The following is a 13,024-nucleotide window of genomic DNA, read 5'->3' as shown; positions in this document are numbered from 1 at the left end:
CGTGGGTGTAGAAATGAAAAACAGGTGAAAGCATCATATGCTATTGAAATAAAGCAAATATATGTCCGTTTTTTTCCCCCAGGTTGTGTTTTTCTAAGATTACCGGGACCTGTGCTGAGGCCAACCAATAAGATATTCACATCTGCTGCTGATTACTGTAAAATAACAACAAATTACATGAGACAGTTTGGACTCAGGTCCGGGAGCATGACATAACTTTCAATGAGGTGCGGTTCGTGGATAATCATGGGCCTTTCTGCAGGTAACATAGTCATATCTTTCAGCAGTTCATACATTTCAATACAGCCCAGGTTGGATGAAAACCACAAACAAACAAACAAAAGAACGAGCTGCTTTTTGTCTTTTAACAGCATTTTTGGGGACTTAATGTGATGCAGCTGCATAAACTTTAAGTCTGATCTAAAGCAAATGGATGTATGGCATGAATTAACTGTGTGTGCATCATACACAACCTTTGCAGCACTTGTGACCCTTCAGACACGCCACAGTATATCAGTATCCATCTAACCACACCTCTCAGATTTCTCCTGCCAGCGCCAAGTCACATGGAAAAATGTACAATATTTGGGAGAGCACGTGTTCCTGCAGCTCAACGCAAGAATAATGACAAACATATAAATAATGCAGCAGCTCAGCGGGCTGTGCAGATTAGAGGGAGAGAAGAGAAAACAATGTGCTTGTTGGGTGCAAGTCAGACTTGTGTTTGATGGAAGTGTTTGCACGCAAGAGATTGAGGACGAGAGAAAACATGGAGGAACGGAGGGGAGAACAGGAAAAGAGGGGGGGAAACACAAGTGAGAGACGGCTGTCTGAGCCGATGATGCAATCAGTGTGTGTATGTGGGTTGTCTGGTTTTTCTATAGTTGTGAGAATCAAACTTGAGATTACACAATTATCTAAAGTGAGGCCTTTTCTCTTTTGTAACATTTTCCTGGGGTAGGTTTCTTCTCTTTTGGGCATGCAGGGGTTAGAGTTATACAACAATACAATGAGTGGGTGTGTATCAGACTGATAATCATTTCTGTTATTCATTCTGACATTGTGCTCATGTTAGCTGTTAGGGAGGAGTTCTTATTTTTGCTCTGACCCAATCAGAAGCAAACAATCTAAGTCCTGGCATGCTGGGATGTTAATTTAAAGCTAGACTTATCATACAATATAAAATGTTTCAGTCTAATGTGAGAGTACACAACAAGTATGTTAACCTACAGAGAAATAAACTGGACCTTCCTGTTGTAGTATCTTTCAGTTCAATGTTATGGTTGTAGTTTGTTCAGTCTTGCTGCTCTCATCGACTTCATTTCCATTTTTTTTTTTTTGCAAAAAACCCCAAATAAACCTGCTCTGCGCTCCCTGCCCAGCACAAGACATTTCCCTCATGTGTTTTATGTGGGAATGCAAATGTCTGAGTCAGTTGCTCCAGCCATACTCCAGAACTTTTCCTGCCAGTCTTCCCAGTAAAATCCCTGCCCGAGCCCACGTTCTTACGAGCCAGAGATGCAAAAATTGAAGAATACAAATATCTCATATTACATTATATATATAATACATACATATATTTTTTCTAGTTATGGAGACAGTATTGCCTGCTTATGCAGTCTCATATCTGTGATGTCTAGGGAGTGAAGGCTTTGACCTTCGCCAAGCTCTCACACTTCCCAAACACAACAGCCTGTTGCACTATGCCCCAGAGAGGAAAAGAGACAGTGTCTATGAACATTCCATAAAAAATATAATTACAATTTACTATTGATCATTGGCCAACATATAGTACATGTTGACATCCATATATCTATGATAACCTTAAATACATGAGACTATACAAACGCCCTGGTGATTCAAGGAGAGGCCTCTAACTGAAACCTGGCAATTGACTAGAGGAATATGCAAATGTGGATTTTCTTTCTTCAGTTTAGGAAACCTTGTAGGGCTGCACCAGTTTTAGTCTCCGCTCCACCATTTTCACTGGCATGTGTTTGTCCTTATGGGCACAACAATCTATTCTTTATCATACATCACTGAAAAAATCATAAATGTGGACCACAGTTCATAGGGCCATATTTTGGTTCAATACCATCATTCTGAGGACATCTTGATGTTGTGAGGACGTTTTGGGGGCTAGGGAACGCGTTGAGCCAATGAGTGTCCTCACAACTACAGAGAGAAAAGTGTGTGTGGCGCGTGTATGTGTGTGTATTTTGTCAAACAGGCAGCGGTCCACACAAATCCAACCACTGTGGCTCCGCAGCTGCTCTGTCACTGTCAGATCTTGTCAGCAACACAGCGGCGGCCATGCCTCCCTGATGCTGACTCTGTGTCTGATGGGTTGCCAGATCCAGGGTGGTCCAAACACCGCAATCATCTCAACCCCGTCCACTCCTGCTATCAGGGGGATTTAGGGGCAATACTTCCCACCTCCTCTTCAATCCATCCGTCCATCTTCTCCTCGTTCTTCTCTCTGTCACCACACATGCCAGTTGGGGAGCTGCTCTTTCCACTTTTGTGTGACCAGCTGGCATTTCTTCAGCTTTTCACTCTGCCTGTAATGAATGTTAAACATTCTGTTGGCATGAGACTCGTTTTTTCCTGGGCAGACACATAGCAACAGTTACTGTATACTATAAATGAATAATTAGAAGCCGTATGTGGTAATACATGTCAGAGTTTCATAGACTTGTGGTGCCCTTTAACTGCTGCCATCACTTAACATCCAGCTTGCAGTCTAATGGTCGCAGGGGGAAACTGAAGCCAATCTCAGCTACTGTGAAATATAAAATGCTGCAATGAAATAAGCTGAAATAGAATTGTCATGTGCATTTTTTTATTTATGCATTTACATAATTGAATGACAAACACGTTTAATGGGCAGTTATTCATCAATTTATTTCTTTGATAACTCAACTCTTTGTTTTTCATTAAGAAATTATGACTTTGTGCATTTTTAATGTATATATAACTAAACTGGCACTCAGTAGATCCTGATTTTCTATTTGGATCTGCTCCAAGTTACATACACTCACATGTCTGATTTTTTCCTCAAGATCCAAAAATTATTACAAAAATTATTCTCAAAGAAAATGTTGAATAAATGCTGTATCTCTTGGTCTGAGTAAAAAATTTTATTGGGGATACCAGTCATGATAACCTGACTGGTATGTTTCACTGGCTAACACTATACTGGAGGAGCACATGGTTGTCATGGTAACTTTGTTTTGCAACTCAACTAACATTTTACAGCCAGACTCAGACAATATTTGAGTCTTGCAGTAGTTAGAAGTTAATTTAACGGGGTCAGAGGTTTTCTGAGCATCGTGGCTTCATGTGAGTTGTCTCCTGAGTGCTGCAGCTACAGACAGGGATAGATCATATGATCAACCTGAGGACGGCTCAGACTGTCAAACCAGTCATTGGCCAGTTATGTGGAAAGAAGTTGAGTCCAAGTCTAATGACCATACAACAGGAGGAGTATGCTTGTGGTCAGCGTGGCTCCGTATCCAGTGCACAACCCACATGAACACGTGACACATCAACAGTAGTCTACTGTACATGCTGCAGATACATTATAAACACTGGTATGAAGGATTCCTTTGGATTAGTTCAGTGCCAGTGTTGCAGAGTGTAGGTGTGAGTGGGCCGTGAGTTGTAGAATGTGGCAGGGGGCAGTCAACAACATTCTCTGCTGGACATCAAGCAGACAGACGGCCGGATAATTCAAGACTGTAGATTGTATATAAAGAGGACATGACAGCTCCCCATAATGAGGCCAAAGCATCTTGAATGCCCCCTGGTGGCTGGTGGCAGTTTAAGCCATGAACCCCACCTCCTCTGTGTTAGCAGATGGAAAATGGACCAAACAAAAAAGTGAAAATACACATCTAACTAATTTTTCTCAGAGATGGTTCCTGTCGTTTTAGGTAGCTCTTACCACACTGTCATGATTGACAGCTGATAGGGACCTTGATGCCCATGCCCCGATCTCTATTGTGCAGATGCTGGGTTCAAACCTGCAGCATTTCTAGAAGACGGCGACACAAAGTCAATATTAAATGAATACAGCGGGAAAAAAAAGATCCTATAATGACAACATTTCATCAAATATTCCCATGAATTTGTGAAATAATTCGATGTAATTTTTAAATAATCTTATTTTTAATAAAATGCTGTTAAATTCTGCTGTCTTATATAATATAATGCATACTTTCAATTTCAATTTTAATTTTCCTTTACTCAAATCTGATTTATTTCTTGTTGTTTTATATTTTCCAATATTTTTCAATCAACAGGGAAGATGATATAATTCTGACAAAATCAACAGCCCTGTTTGTGGCAGATCAACCCAGTGTGATAAAAAGTGGCATTATAAAATATCAAGGCTGAAAGAGCTGCTTAAATAAAAGCTTAAAGCTAAAATCATGATAATATATGTTGATTAAAAAGTCAGAATATGATTTTTAAAAATTAGCAAGTAAATTAATGAGCTGAGTTTGAGTTTATTGAATGTTTTGTCTGTATCTTAAATTAATACTGAGCATTACCACATACAAATAAAAGTGTGGTTTTATTTGAATGTGAATATTGAAAATTACAACATAAATGTTTAAAATAAGCATCAAAGTGTTTGATCATGCAGGTTAAACCGGTAAAACTGTCTTTACTTCATGAAATAAGACCTCAGCGATGAGAAATGGAAGATTGCAGCACCACATGACACAAACGCAATAACATGAGATTTTCCTTTTTCCAGACTGGAGCTCTTATGTGGTTATGGGAGGATGTAAGTCGTTTGGGAATAAGAGCCGTGCTCGTTCATTTACCAAACTATTACTTATAGTGTCGGGAAACCACAATATTTTCTTTATGGGGAAATTGTATGTACTGAAACTGCAGCAGACGTGTAGAAGAGCAACAGTAAAACTCAGCAGAGGGAACTGTATTTGAGTTTGCAGATTATGTATATAAGGTTGAGATATGTTGTTTTGACAGGACAAACCTGAGTTTTATATCTCTCTAAACAGACTCTGCTGCCACGATAAGGTCTCCCCAGTTCATCCATAATTCACGGTTAAGCCAATGGTGAATGGCTGGGAGGCCCAGTACTATCTGCGGCCCACTGTTAGCCACACTGAATAATTAAAGACAGAGGTTTCCTATCTGTTGCCATTTGGTAATTTACATATTTAGTGAGGCGGAGAAACAAAAGGTTCTTACAAAACAGCCGCTGACTGTGCAGGACCACATTCTGATCTTTCAGGAGTGCTGCTCTCAGTACCCACGCGGTGTGTTTATGTAAAGTTTCTCAGCTGACCAGGCGTTCGCGTTGCTCATCTGGGCGTACTTTCCCAAAGTGAGGTAATGTTTTTTTCAGTCCGCGCTGCCAAAACTGTGCAAATCAATTTGCAATGTCATTTCTAGTGGGGTTTTTTTTTTTTTTGGGAGTTTTCAATCCAGAAAAAAACTCTGTCCTTGGTTTTCTTCATTTGATCTGTGCCAGATGTTACTCTGACTCTGCAGGCAGTTAAAAAAACATCTCCTTCTCCTTAACAGAGCAACATGCTAGCCATGAAGGAGAAAAAATACATTTTCTGATTTTTGGCCCCATGTGAGAGACTGGGTGGAGGGGAAGATGATGATGTCAGTTACATTCGGTTGGAAGGCCTCCACCTCAGGCCCTCGATCCCTCTGTCATTGAGATGCTGGAAATATTCAGTCAAATTCCTCTGTGGAAAAACAACAGTAGTCTTACCAACAGCTGGATCTCTGCAGCGAGCCGACACACACTGGAGCTCGAACATCTTGTGGAGGGACAGGTTGTGTAACACTGAGGAACTACCTCATAGACAGCGGAGCCATCCTGCTTCTGCCCAATGAACAAAAAACATGAACAAGATACACACATTTCCTCTGGATACTCATTCATCAACATCTTTTTCGGTTTTGTCTTAAATAAGTTCTTATTAAACTCTACGTCAGATTCATGACGTGATCTTAAAGTAAACGTAAAGATGGATGATTCTTTTCTTGAATAAATGTTCTCCTTTCCAAGATGTCCATGAATGAATACAAATATTGATAGTGAGTTATAAGAAACAACATACAAAAAACATTATAAATATTATGGTAATTTAAATCCTACAATAATGTGCAAATGTAGAATTTAAATAAACACAATAATATTAATTTCTGCACGCACTTGTCAGTAGTCGAGTGTGTGTGTGTTTGCTCTGTTCTTACATAAGAACAGATCCCAGATAAGTAAACATTGGGGAATGTCAGAATTTCCATAAAAAGTGCGTAAGTAGGTTTCAAGAATAAATCTCCTCTTAAGAACGGTCTGTGAATGAAGCTCTTTGACTTTAGTCATGGTAGGTCATACTAATAGTTCTATTCAAGTGTGCTAGTAATGACAGAGTGACTGCTGCATTCACACATGGAGTTGAATCAACATGTCCAGTGCAAATTACAGGTGTTTTTCCTTCTGTGACACATCAAAGTGTGTATAATGAATAAATTTGGCCTTTTACTATGCACTAAAGTTCTAAGTGGCGATGGTAACAGGTTAATTATTTAGGTTGTTTGCTAATTTCACAGACTGCTGGGTTATTTGCAGTCTACACATCTTTCAGGGAGTTCTTTACTAAGCCCGTGTTTGGATATAACACAGACAAAAGTACACAAATATAGTTGTCGTGGCCGAGTGGTTAAGGCGATGGACTAGAAATCCATTGGGGTCTCCCCGCGCAGGTTCGAATCCTGCCGACAACGACTGACCCTTTTCTCACTGATGGTCAGAGTGTGTACAATCCACAGAATCCCAATCCACAATTAAACAACCTGTACAGCAAATACTAGACATGATGGTGAGATGCTAACTCAAATTTGAAGGTTTGATACCCTGTCATCTCAACAAGAACATGGATATTACTAATGAGCACATGCACAGTCTGTATGAAGTTTACAGAACCACCAGTAAAGATGGTATGTTGTTGCTTATGATGCATCTGTCTTTGTTTGTTACCTGACTAGGGACTACAAATGTAAATCAGCATTTTTGCCAGAATCCAGCATGTTTACTTGTAGTCTTTTATACACTGATGGTCATTAACATGCTCTGTCCCTATCAAATAAATAAATAAATAAACCATACCAAGACCCTGAGTCTGCAGCAGCTACATGGAACTGAGCCAACATGTGCACTGCTATTCACACATGTGCTTGTCCTTATATGACCAATCAAAATGTATAAAATGAATGTATAATTAATCTGTGATTAAAAATGAAAGATGCATTTCAATTATTTGGAGAGGGTTTAGGTTATTTACAAACTAAAAGTATATGTATATGTATAGATGATTTCACATTTATGCAAAAATGTATTTAATTTGTGCAAATATGGAGTTGTTATTAATAATATGCATCACATATGAGGATCTTAGTCTTTACTGTGAAAAGTGAACAGATAACCACCCAGTGAACTGACGTGTCATTACACCATGTGACCACTAGACGGCGATAAATCAAAAACCTGACGTCACATCAATTCAAATCCCGTGCAGAACAAGCCGGAACGTGCCCCTCGTGCGGATCTGCGCACAAACGCGCAGTTCGTTTAAAAAGACGATGCAGCGAGTAAATACGCGGATAAACAAGCCAGTGAGTAAATAAGATTACAACCGAAAACAAGGAGGGGGAGTCTGGAGCCCGTGTGACGAGCGGACAAGAGCCGGAGCTGCTCCACAGGTGAGCACGGTGCAGAGAGAGGTCAGGGAGCTAATGCTAGCAGGTTGTCGCTCTCCATGGCGGCAGCTAGCCAACGTGGTTAGCTAGGTTTAGCCGCGAACATTAGCCGCTGATCGGCCTCTGGTCTCAGTTCACTTCGCGGGAAAGAGATAAGACTTCAACTAATTCAGCGCCTTTTCCAAAAGTTCTCATAACTGAAGATTATACTTCCAGACAGGAGGAAAGAGAAGTACTACATTTATTAGCAGATCATCTCGTCTGTTTGTCTTCAAATACACATACAGCGTTTATATATGGACACACTGAGCTAAGGGGTGAATATTATTTGTTTCAGATTACCAACATGGTTTTAAGTGGAATTGCAAATATTGTGTATGTGTTTTGTACAGAGATCTGTTTTTTTTTTTTTTTACATTTACTTCAGTTTGATTCTCTTTATTTATGCAGAACTGTCAGGATATGGAATGCTTGTGCAGGAGATCATGAGGATGTAGAAGTCATTAAAGTCAACTGCTCTTACACAGGTAAGAGGATGTTTCTACAAATAAGAGACTGATAATCTATAGCTTATTAATCAGGAAATGATTCTGAATCATATGAGATCGTGTGATACGTGACATTGTGAAGATCTCACACAGCTAATGTCAGAATATTATATGACCAGTGCATTTCTATGAGACCAGGTTGTTAATCCGGACTTTATAGATGCATGTAAAAACAGATTCGTAGATAACATTCTGTTCTAAGGTTCAGTGTGTAGGATTAGTGGAAACTCATGGTGAAGTTGAATTTTGCAAAGTGACTGTACATTCCTTGCCTCACCCACCTATGTTATTGTGAACTACTGCCATCTGGTGGCCTTTTTCTTACTGCCTTCATATCCTGTCAGAGGAAACGTTGGAACATAACCCTGGCTCATGTATTTTCCTTCAGGAGTAGTAGCAGACTGCAGATATTGTAAACAGCATGATGACATGTGTTCTCAGTAAAGCAGATACTGTACTATTTTACTCTATTGTACTCTTTTCACAAGCTCAGGACCTTCTTGCAGATTTTCCTACCTTAAGATGAAAATGTTGTTATAAGTTTACAATATAGACTCAGGTGTGATCTATGGAGGACCAGAAATGACTTAAGTACATTCACACACTGTCAACATGATAAACATGTGTTTAATATGAAGAAGACCTCTATTATTATTTATTAGATTAAATTAAATTATACAGGCACCTAATAAACTGCAAACATCAACAACTGCACAACAGTCAGCAGTGACAGGCAGAAGTAGTAGAACTGGATCATCACACTCCTGTGACTAATCCTGCTCATGACTGAGGTCAGGACCGCCCTTACTCAATTTGCATATGACACAGAACAGACATTATTTATTTATTTCAACATTTATTTATACATTTATGCTTGAGTCATTTCTGGCCCTCATAGTGATCATCCAGTTACATTTGATCTTTGAACTCCTTTTCCATATGTGTAGTTTAAACTTGCTGTTTGTGGGGCAGGGAGCAACGTGGGGATGTAGCTCAGTGGTAGAGCGCATGCTTTGCATGTATGAGGCCCCGGGTTCAATCCCCGGCATCTCCAGCCTTTTGTTGACACTAATGCAGCTGTACGTTCGCTTAAAGTTACACTCTGCAACTTTTTTACCAGCCTCAAAATAAGCTTGATTGTTCACAGACTTGAAATAGGGAGACTGGTGCCAGTTTCATTTCCACATCTCTCAGAAAATGCCTGTTTAGTCTCTATAGCTGTTTTCAGAGAGGCACTGATCTCTGGCGTTTCTCTGGAAGAGGTGTATGTGTGAACAAAAATGTCCAAGGGAGAACCTCCAAAGTTTCTAAAGACTTTTTCTGCCTGGCCCAAAGTATAAAGTCTGCGGAATCTCCGGAGGAGCTCATGCGCGTCCACAGCAGGAAATCCCTCACATGATTCACAGGAACGAGTTTGGGGGAAGGGTTCTAAAACCCAACAGCGGAAATTAAAATTTGCATATCTCAATTATCTCTACACTACTGAATTCCTCAGACCCTTCTTTCACCTATGGCTGTGTCGGTTGCGGTGTCTTCTTCTGTAATGTTCTGCAGATGCCATCCTTTCAATTAACATATCTTCGTTAATCAATTATGCAGAATAGGTTTTTTGAGGGGATGTAGCTCAGTGGTAGAGCGCATGCTTTGCATGTATGAGGCCCCGGGTTCAATCCCCGGCATCTCCAGTATACATTATGTTGGAAATTTAACAGTAGTGATTGTGTTATGTACTATCTGGCACTCAATTGAACAAAGTTAAAGTATATACATGGTGTTGTGGTATATAAAAGATAAATCAAAATCAGCACAGGAGCTCCAAGGGTTAAACTATTTTCTTTTCCTTAGTAAAAATGATGACATTCATGTCTGTTTTTCGAGCTTTTACAGAATCACATCTCCGTTATGTGGTTGTCGTGGCCGAGTGGTTAAGGCGATGGACTAGAAATCCATTGGGGTCTCCCCGCGCAGGTTCGAATCCTGCCGACAACGAAAAACTCTTTTATTGCGTCATGGTCTGTGTCTACAATCCATCTGTACAATTGGAATTTTAACTCATATGTATATAATGTCCGTGATCCTGCACAACAGTAGCGATCTCATTGTGTACAGTTGTCGTGGCCGAGTGGTTAAGGCGATGGACTAGAAATCCATTGGGGTCTCCCCGCGCAGGTTCGAATCCTGCCGACAACGAAAAACTCCTTTTCTGACCACCTGCTTTTAAAATACAATTGTACAATTGGAATTTTAACTCAGGTATATCATGTCCGTGATACTGGACAACAGTAGCGATCATAATTTTCACAGTTGTCGTGGCCGAGTGGTTAAGGCGATGGACTAGAAATCCATTGGGGTCTCCCCGCGCAGGTTCGAATCCTGCCGACAACGGATTTTTATTTTTCTATGTATCCACCTAATCCTGCACTAGATCCACATCTACCATTATCAAAAGGACAACATTGCAAACAGTTCACATGATGACATTACTCATTATTTTTTTAGACACTTTATTTTTTGTGGTGTACTGATGAGCATAAATGTATCTATTGTTTTAGCAGACTACGCATCAAGGTATTGCCACGAGTGTATCAGCAGTGTAATTGCAGCGCAACTGTCTCACGCCTATGCACAGCTATGAATGCGTTGCCCCGTGCGTAGGCTGAATGCATACCAGTGGTGTAGCTTTGACGCAGAAGCATGAATTTGGCTTAAGTCATAGACCCACCCTGTTAATGTGTGAGTCATTAGGATAACAGGAATTGGGGTGTGGTTGGGCTGAAAAGATCAAGCTGCCTGTGAAAAAACTAGGCAGCCTGTGCAGACTGTAGTTAAGTCATAGTTAACTACACAAAAAGCAGTTGTAATGACCTTTCTACTCTCCAAAATCTCTTAACTTGCTCAAACCGCTCAGTCAGCAGCATTTTTGTAGTCATGTGAAGCGATGGTGGTATAGTGGTGAGCATAGCTGCCTTCCAAGCAGTTGACCCGGGTTCGATTCCCGGCCATCGCAAATTACTTTTTAATATATATACCTACATTATGGCAAAACCTCAGAATTTAGTCTAAAAACTAAAAAAATAATTTTGGCATTTTTCAGTCCACGCTCAATCTCCGGCATCTCTGTGTGGATATAGTCTGACGTCACCTTTCCATTAGCATTATCAGGTTTTGTCACATGTGAGCGGCTAAAATTAATGTTGAGATCACACAGACACTGTACATGAGAACTTTGAGAAATTACTACTGCCACTAAATTTAAAGTCACTTCTTATAATGCTTACTAGATTCTCAAAAATGACCAATACCCACCCCTCACACACTGTCGCATAGCAACCTGTCTCTTTGAGCATAATAATGCCAGACCATTAACCCAATGGTCTTTATGCAGGATAAAATAATACAAATGTACACATTTCTCCTCTAACAGTCACAACTGAGGTGTAAAGAATACGATACCAGAGACATACAGTCAATTTAAGCTTTTTTCACGTCAGTAGGATTTTTTGCAATTGTAAGTGTTACAGTCCAACTTTTAGAGTTGTGAACTCCTCCTCTGCCCCTCCCAAATTCCTTGTCTTGCACAAAATCCCGATTCAGCAGCATTTTTTCCTCTCACCAAAGCGATGGTGGTATAGTGGTGAGCATAGCTGCCTTCCAAGCAGTTGACCCGGGTTCGATTCCCGGCCATCGCAAAGCACTTTTTAAATTATGCATCCAGTCAAATACAACAGTGTTATGGCAAATCTCCGATTTTAGTCTTAAAACGGTGCTGTTACGTCACTGCTGGCATTCTCCGGTCCAAGCCTAATCTTTGGCATCTATGTCTGGTTTTAGACTGAAGTCAACTTTGTCACACGTGAGCAGCTAAAGTTTATGTTGAGATCACACAGACACTGAACATTAGAAGCATCTTATAAATTACTGGAAAGTACGGTCCCTAAAATTCCTGTAGTTGAGCACATAAATTGTTCCTGTTCTGTCAAGCAGCCTTAACCCAGTGAGCAAGAGAGAGTTGTATTTGATGCTACCAGCAGATGGTAGCAGTCGTCTGCCACGTTAACAGGAAACTAGTGAATCAGTGAATCATGTAAGTGCTGGTGAGACTCAGAGGCAACCCCGTTTACAGCCGAGCTCACAAACACCCACTCACGTGTGACGCATTTAGAGAGAGGAAGAATCGATAAGAGAGGAACACGTCATACAATTAGAGCATATGGGTTTCCCTGATGCAAAATCAGTAGTAGATACAACTACCCATGACGAATTAATAACATTTAAAAGTAATGTAGCAGAGCTTCATTAAAATTTTATCCTCACCTCATCTTTGTGCTGGTAGCTGGGGAATCCAGGAAAAACCCACACAAGGCAGCTTCCAAAGAAATATAACTTCGTTTTTTTTTGCTATTTCCTGTTGAAATACTGTACAATATGTTGACGGAACATTATCAGTCAAGCAGTTTTACTTCATGTGAGGTGTAGGGTTGTCGCGATACTAGAATTTCAAACTCAATACCGATACCCAGGAAAATAGTGACGCACACGTGTCATTTACATAGTTTTTGTCAGCTTGCTAAAGACATTTCATGTCCAATAGTCAGGACAGTGTGTTATTTAGATGGAAGTAGAGGTAATCACGCCATGGTAATCATACTGATAGAAAAAAATATTCCAATTACATACAGTATCAATCTCCCATACGGCAAATCCCTTCTGAATCATCTAAT

At 40.2% G+C, this 13,024-nt stretch overlaps 8 non-coding genes across 8 annotated transcripts; all 8 read left to right on the top strand.

Annotated features, from left to right (window-relative positions):
- The first annotated feature begins 6,701 nt into the window (after window positions 1-6,701).
- On the top strand, window positions 6,702-6,783 carry trnas-aga (transfer RNA serine (anticodon AGA)). The gene has a single exon. It is a non-coding gene; the product is annotated as a tRNA-Ser (tRNA).
- A 2,502-nt stretch (window positions 6,784-9,285) lies between these two features.
- On the top strand, window positions 9,286-9,357 carry trnaa-ugc (transfer RNA alanine (anticodon UGC)). Its single transcript has one exon. It is a non-coding gene; the product is annotated as a tRNA-Ala (tRNA).
- Window positions 9,358-9,916: 559 nt separating this feature from the next.
- Window positions 9,917-9,988, top strand: trnaa-ugc (transfer RNA alanine (anticodon UGC)). The gene has a single exon. It is a non-coding gene; the product is annotated as a tRNA-Ala (tRNA).
- A 222-nt stretch (window positions 9,989-10,210) lies between these two features.
- Window positions 10,211-10,292, top strand: trnas-aga (transfer RNA serine (anticodon AGA)). The gene has a single exon. It is a non-coding gene; the product is annotated as a tRNA-Ser (tRNA).
- Window positions 10,293-10,411: 119 nt separating this feature from the next.
- Window positions 10,412-10,493, top strand: trnas-aga (transfer RNA serine (anticodon AGA)). Its single transcript has one exon. It is a non-coding gene; the product is annotated as a tRNA-Ser (tRNA).
- Window positions 10,494-10,606: 113 nt separating this feature from the next.
- Window positions 10,607-10,688, top strand: trnas-aga (transfer RNA serine (anticodon AGA)). The gene has a single exon. It is a non-coding gene; the product is annotated as a tRNA-Ser (tRNA).
- Window positions 10,689-11,238: 550 nt separating this feature from the next.
- Window positions 11,239-11,310, top strand: trnag-ucc (transfer RNA glycine (anticodon UCC)). The gene has a single exon. It is a non-coding gene; the product is annotated as a tRNA-Gly (tRNA).
- Window positions 11,311-11,920: 610 nt separating this feature from the next.
- Window positions 11,921-11,992, top strand: trnag-ucc (transfer RNA glycine (anticodon UCC)). Its single transcript has one exon. It is a non-coding gene; the product is annotated as a tRNA-Gly (tRNA).
- The last annotated feature ends 1,032 nt before the right edge of the window (window positions 11,993-13,024 follow it).

Source organism: Paralichthys olivaceus, chromosome 17, assembly GCF_024713975.1.
Source record: "Paralichthys olivaceus isolate ysfri-2021 chromosome 17, ASM2471397v2, whole genome shotgun sequence".
NCBI classification, from domain to species: Eukaryota; Metazoa; Chordata; class Actinopteri; order Pleuronectiformes; family Paralichthyidae; genus Paralichthys; species Paralichthys olivaceus.
This window is presented reverse-complemented; position numbering and strand designations above follow the sequence as displayed.